At 40.7% G+C, this 7,546-nt stretch overlaps 1 protein-coding gene across 1 annotated transcript in view; it reads right to left on the reverse strand.

Annotated features, from left to right (window-relative positions):
- Positions 1-7,153, reverse strand: part of LOC115132968 (protein SCAF11-like) — a 29,207-nt gene extending 22,054 nt beyond the window's left edge. Inside the window, exon 1 of the mRNA XM_029665725.2 lies at positions 6,940-7,153. The gene's annotated coding sequence lies outside the window, so the exon portion shown is untranslated. The remainder of the gene's footprint in view (positions 1-6,939) is intronic.
- Between the last annotated feature and the right edge of the window lie 393 nt (positions 7,154-7,546).

The following is a 7,546-nucleotide window of genomic DNA, read 5'->3' on the forward strand; positions in this document are numbered from 1 at the left end:
GAGGACTGGCCACCCCACATAGCCTGGTTCCTCTCTAGGTTTCTTCCTAGGTTTTGGCCTTTCTAGGGAGTTTTTCCTAGCCACTGTGCTTCTACACCTGCATTGCTTGCTGTTTGGGGTTTTAGGCTGGGTTTCTGTACAACACTTTGAGATATCAGCTGATGTACGAAGGGCTATATAAATAAATTTGATTTGATTTAGACCGCTGCTCCACTCAAATTAAATGTTTGTCTCACATTAATTTCTCAGAAGTCTCATGGACAAAACCCATTTGGTCAGAGTTTATGATATCTGGGATTATATTACTGAATCTATTTGCAATAATTTATGTAAGCAATTTTTGGTCGCCGTTCAGCAACAATATTGGTCGATACGATGCACATTCTGCTGGATCTTTACCTTCTTTATGAATAACAGTAATAATAGCGGAGTTACAGGTTGTTACGTACTCTATTTTTGAAGAAGAAGCATATGATATTATCACGCCCCGAAGCACTGCTTTGGCCCCCACCCATTCCATTATGGGAGACCTCTCCATCATCATTAATCTCCAGATATTGTTTCAGTGTTGCCCTGATTCTATTCTTAAATTCTATGTCATGAAAAGTGAATTATTTCAACTCCAGACTGTCAAGCCTTTCTTTGGTCATATATTTAGTTTCATACTTAGCATGATCCGGTATTTCAATTGGTCTAATGAGGAGGTTATTGACTTTGGCTAGGACTGTTTTTAAACAAAGTAATAGTCTAATCTCGAGTAAATTTGTTACGTGCTTTAAAATAGGGTGTAGAGTTCTACAAACATCTATCAGACCCAGCCAAGTCTGCCCTTCTTAGTGTCACTGCAGCCTTCTCTGCCTTGTGTTTATGTTGACAATCTAACAAGGGATTCATGAGAAGGCTGAGGTATCCTCCCATTACTATTGTCCCCTTCGGCCCCATGATAAGTAGGTTAAGCATTTTGGATATAAATTTGGGTCCTTGTTCGTTTGGGTTATATACATTTAATGTTATTTCCTTGCCCTCAAACTTTCCATTTACTAGTATGTATCTTCAGTCTGTCTACAATGGTTCTTTGTGTGAAAAGGGATATTATTTTTGGTCATTAATGTTACCCCTCTTCTTGCTGAACGGTAGGAAGAGGAAAACACTTGTGCTGATGCCAGTTGTTCTAATTTTCTATGTTCTTCTTTAGATGTGTTTCTTGGAGAAAGATGATATCACCTCTATCCCTCTTCAATTTTAACAATATTTTTTAATGGGGCTATTAAGGCCATTTACATTAAACAAAGTAATTTTTATTTCAACAGCCATTTAAGTATATAAGTATTTAGAAATCTTCATAACGGGTGTCATTCTCTTTGTTTCTTGTAGTACCCATAATACACTGGTCCCCTCTCATTTCCCCATTATGCTGTATTTATTGTTCCATTGAAGAATAGGGCTAACCAGACGAGAGGTCGACCGATTATGATTTTTCAACGCCGATACCGATTATTGGAGGACCAACAAATGCCGATACCAATTAATCGGCCGATTTTTAAAATGTATTAGTAATAATGACAATTACAACAATACTGAATGAACACGTATTTTAACTTAATATAATACATCAATAAAATCAATTTAGCCTCAAATAAATAATGAAACGTGTCCAATTTGGTTTAAATAATGCGAAAACAAAGTGTTGGAGAAGAAAGTAAAAGTGCAATATGTGTCATGAAAGAAAGCTAACGTTTCAGTTCCTTGCTCAGAACATGATAACATATGAAAGCTGGTGGTTCCTTTTAACATGAGTCTTCAATATTCCCAGGTAAGAAGTTTTAGGTTGTAGTTATTATAGGAATTTTAGGACTATTTATCTCTATACCATTTGTATTTCATTAACCTTTGACTATTGGATGTTCTTATAGGCACTTTAGTATTGCCAGTGTAACAGTATAGCTTCCGTCCCTGTCCTCGCTCCTCCCTGGGCTCGAACCAGGAACACATCGACAACAGCCAGCCTCGATGCAGCGTTACCCATGCAGAGCAAGGGGAACAACCACAGGCTCAGAGCGAGTGACGTTTGAAACGCTATTAGCGCACACCCCGCTAACTAGCTAGCTATTTCACATCGGTTACACAAGCCTAATCTCGGAAGTTGATAGGCTTGAAGTCATAAATAGCGCAATGCTTGACGCACATCGAAGAGCTGCTGGCAAAACGCACAAAAGTGCTGTTTGAATGAATGCTTACGAGCCTGCTGCTGCCTACCACCACTCAGTCAGACTGCTCTCTCAAATCATAGACTTAGTTATAACATAATAACACACAGAAATACAAGCCTTTAGGTCATTAATATGGTCAAATTGGGAAACTATCATCTCGAAAACAAGACGTTTATTCTTTCAGTGAAATTTGGAACCGTTCCGTATTTTATCTAAGGGGTGGCATCCATTAGTCTAAATATTCCTGTTACATTGCACAACCTTCAATGTTATGTCATAATTACGTAAAATTCTGGCAAATTAGGCAGCCCAAACTGTTGCATATACACTGACTCTGCGAGCAATGAACCCAAGAGAAGTGACACAATTTCACCTGGTTAATATTGGCTGGTACGGCAACTGCTCCGCCCACAACCGTAAGGCTCTCCAGAGGGTAGTGAGGTCTGCACAACACATCACCTGGGGCAAACTACCTGCCCTCCAGGACACCTACACCACCCGATGTCACAGGAAGGCCATAAAGATCATCAAGGACAACAACCACCCGAGCCACTGCCTGTTCACCCCGCTATCATCCAGAAGGCGAGGTCAGTACAGGTGCATCAAAGCAGGGACCGAGAGACTGAAAAACAGCTTCTATCTCAAGGCCATCAGACTGTTAAACAGCCACCACTAACATTGAGTGGCTGCTGCCAACACACTGACTCAACTCCAGCCACTTTAATAATGGGAATTGATGGAAATCGATGTAAAATATATTTTATTTTACCTTTATTTAACTAGGCAAGTCAGTTATAGAACAAATTCTTATTTTCAATGATGGCTTAGGAACAGTGGGTTAACTGCCTGTTAGGGGTAGAACGACAGATTTGTATCTTGTCAGCTCGGGGGTTTGAACTTGCAACCTTCCGGTTACTAGTCCAACAATATCACTAGCCACTTTAAACAATGCTACTTAATATAATGTTTACATACATATACATATGAGATGAGTAATGTAGGGTATATTCTGCACTCTACATCATCTACTGCATCTTTATGTAATACATGTATCACTAGCCACTTTAAACTATGCCACTTTGTTTACATACCCTACATTACTCATCTCATATATATATACTGTACTCGATACCATCTCAAATCAAATCAAATGTATTTATATAGCCCGTCTTACATCAGCTGATATCTCAAAGTGCTGTACAGAAACCCAGCCTAAAACCTCAAACAGCAAGCAATGCAGGTGTAGAAGCACGGTGGCTAGGAAAAACTCCCGAGAAAGGCCAAAACCTAGGAAGAAACCTAGAGGCTATGAGGAGTGGCCAGTACTCTTCTGGTTGTGCCGGGTAGAGATTATAACATTATAACATCTACTGCATCTTGCCTATGCCGTTCCATCACTCATTCATATATCTTATATACATATTCTTTATCCCTTTACACTGTGTGTATAATGTGGTAGTTTTGGAATTGTTAGGTTAGATTACTTGTTGGTTATTACTGCATTGTCAGAACTAGAAGCACAAGCATTTCGTTACACTTGCATTAACATCGGCTAACCATGTGTATGTGACAAATAAATTTGATTTGGATAACCTGGATTTCTTTTAGCTAAATATGCAGGTTTAAAAAGATATACTTCTGTGTATTGATTTTAAGAAAGGCATTGATGTTCATGGTTAGGTACACGTTGGAGCAACGATACGCACCGCATTGATTATATGCAATGCAGGACACGCTAGATAAACTAGTAATATCATCAACCATGTGTAGTTAACTAATAGTTATGATTGATTGATTGTTTTTTAAAAGATAAGTTTAATGCTAGCTAGCAACTTTTTTTATTTATTATAATTTTTTAATCTGCCAAATCGGTGTCCAAAAATACAGATTTCCGATTTTACATTTAAGTCATTTAGCAGACGCTCTTATCCAGAGCGACTTACAAATTGGTGCTTCCACCTTATGACATCCAGTGGAACAGCCACTTTACAATAGTGCATCTAAATCTTTTAAGGGGGGGGGGGTGAGAAGGATTACTTTATCCTATCCTAGGTATTCCTTAAAGAGGTGGGGTTTCAGGTGTCTCCGGAAGGTGGTGATTGACTCCGCTGTCCTGGCGTCGTGAGGGAGTTTGTTCCACCATTGGGGGGCCAGAGCAGCGAACAGTTTTGACTGGGCTGAGCGGGAACTGTACTTCCTCAGTGGTAGGGAGGCGAGCAGGCCAGAGGTGGATGAACGCAGTGCGATTGTTATGAAAACTTGGTATCGGCCATTCCGATTAATCGGTTGACCTCTAAACCAGACCCACATACTATATTCCTGCCAGGTCATGAATAATTTCTGTCTGCAAACATCAAAGCAGTGACTCGCTCCTGCAAGTTCATGCTCTACAACGTCGGTAGAGTACGACCCTGTCACACACAGGAAGAGGCGCAGGTCCTAATCCAGGCACTTGTCATCTCCCGTCTGGACTACTGCAAGTCGGTGTTGGTTGGACTCCATGCATGTGCCATCAAACCCCTGCAATTTATCCAGAATGGCACAGCCTGCCTGGTGTTAAACCTTCCCAAGTTCACCCATTGTACCCAGTTCCTCTGCACGCTCCACTGGCTTCCAGTCGAAGCTCGCATCCACTACAAGATCACTTGACTGAGGAAAAATATACTTACTATAACAGATGTGGTTGTCCCACCTATCTATCTTAAGATGAATGTACCAACTGTAAGCCGCTCTGGATAAGAGCGTCTACTAAATGACTAAAATGTAAATAAATGATAATCCTATGGGGGTGGGGGTGAAGGTGGCCCAGTACATCACTGGTGCTTCCACTCATCCAGGATATCAACTGGAAACAGTGCCTGAGGTGGGCACGCAGCATCAAGGGCCCCACATACGCGTTGTTCTCTCCCTTACCGTCGGTAGACGATATCGGAGCATGAGGTCTGATACCAACAGGCTCAAATACAGTTTCTATCTATAAGCATCAGACTGCTGTGATTCTCCACACCTTATCACAACTGCTGACATGAGACTCTTACTATATTTCTCAATTTATACACTTGCCCCTATCCCCAATACACTTGTAAACATTGTACCTTCCTGAATTATACCTATGCTAAAAATTTTATTCTATTCTACTGCCATTTACTTTATGTTCGTATTCTTGTTACATTGTCGAGAAGGAACTTGCAAGTGACCATTTCGTTGGACGATTTATACCATGCCTATCTCGCACATAAGACAAAACTTAAAACTGTATCAGCATAAGCACAGCAACTGTGCACAAATGGTCTCGTCTTTGCCAGCATGTGTCTGGCGAGTAACTACTTGAATGCAAGGCTGATTTGGCCAAGGATTTCTCTCGGTCTCCACGTCCAATAAAAGAAACAGGCATACTTGAATAATGGATCGCTAGATAAGCGGGTTCCCGACCAGCAGATGGAAGCAGGAGATGTCAGAGCTCTGGAGATCTCCCGAGTAGCGCAGTGGTCTAAGGCACTGGATCTCAGTGCTAAAGGCGTCACTACAGACCCTGGTTCGATTCCATGTTGTATCACAACTGGCCATGATTGGGAGTAACATAGGGCGACGCACAATTGGCCCAGCGTTGTCCGGGTTAGGCCGTCCATTGTAAATAAGAATTTGTTCTTAACCGACTTGCCAAGTCAAATAAAGGTTAAATTAAATAAACTTGAAAAAACAAAAATAAACACTGTCACAAAGTGTACATAGCCAGTTGAGAAGTTAATGTCTGCTTGGTGAGTGGAGCAATGGGAAAATTTGTACAGTTGAATGCATTCAACTGAAATGTGCCTTCCGCATGAATCAAGAAGCAAAACACTGTCCAGTGAAAGCCAGTGGTAAGAGTACAACAAAAGGTCTTGCTTAACCAGTGTCAGCTCTGGCTAAAATACAGGCAGACACAGTCGCAGATATTTAAATTAAATGGGTTATACAGGTCACTGAGGCCAACACTCTACCATGTGAGCTGCTAAAATAACTAACGTTAGCCATGTTCTCTATCATCCAATGCCATCTTGGATTATTTAATTTACCAGCTAGTCAGCCAACTACTAACGTAAACTAGCAAGCTTCCAGCTATCTAGTAAATCCGGCGAGTTGTGGTCTTGTATTTTATGTCCAGCTAGCTAACCAAATACCCCGCAGCTAGCTGTCAAGTAAGTCAAACATTATGAAATGCCCTGCGGTCGCTGACGTTAACAATTTAAACTTTGTGGCCCATGTGTGATGTAACACGACCCTTCAACTTATTCTAGTAGTGTGTACTAGTGCCCCTCAAACTTCTACTAACTTCTATGTTTAGCTGGTTAACTAGCTACTTGTTATTTCTACTAGTTTGATAACTAAGTTAAGTAGTTGGCGTTAGCTGGCTAGTTTGCAATTCAGTTAACGTTAACAAGATGGTCATGATCAGGCGCTAGTCAGCTAACTAACTACTTTTGGTTGATATAGGCTAGTCAGCTGTTAGCTAGCAGGCTAGTAACAACGTAATTGTATTTAGCTAACAAGAAACAAAACAAGTATGCTCATAGCTAGCTAGTTAATTATTCAACTTCATTGGCTAACGAGACTGGCCTGGCCTACAATACAGACGCTATATTAGCTAGGTAGCTGTTACCGTGGCTAACTAGCAGCTAACGATACTTTTGCTTGCCAACGGCTGCAGACTTGCTAAATTGGTTAGCTAGCTACGTGTTTGTTGACTTACCCGAAGCTAAATCAATAGCTAGAAAACTGGCGTGGTTGTTTATTTTTTGTTGTCCCACTTATTTCCGTGTATTGGTTAGACTCCAAAGCTAGAAGATAACCTGAATATAGGCGAATAGATTGCACTGCTAACTCGTTATACATTTACGAACGTCTCGGCCACATGTCTCGATGTCTGTCTGAGACCTGTGAAGTTTAAACAGCACCGCACAGTGTCGCTGCAATACACTTTACACTAGGGAAAAAAATCCTTCAACTGTTTCCGGTCCCAGATATAACCGGAACACTGTTTAGTTGCCAATGATATTAAAATATTTTCAAGAAACCATTGATATTTTCCTCTTTTCAATTCAACGGAATTTATATGCAATAAAATGACTAGAAACAATTATACCAGTAACTGGCATGGGGGCTAAAAGGTTGTCATTTCATTAACAGTATCAAGAGACTGACAACTTCAATGACAGGCCATCAGAAGTAAAAGGTAAGCTACACTCAGAGCCATATATACCCAATTGAGGTAGTTTGGGATAGAAAATCATTCTGATCCACTTTCCACTGGGAGAGATGATCAAGGAAAGAAACGTTCTAAAACAGCTCAACTTTGT

Source organism: Oncorhynchus nerka, linkage group LG8 (assembly GCF_034236695.1).
Source record: "Oncorhynchus nerka isolate Pitt River linkage group LG8, Oner_Uvic_2.0, whole genome shotgun sequence".
Lineage (NCBI taxonomy): Eukaryota > Metazoa > Chordata > Actinopteri > Salmoniformes > Salmonidae > Oncorhynchus > Oncorhynchus nerka.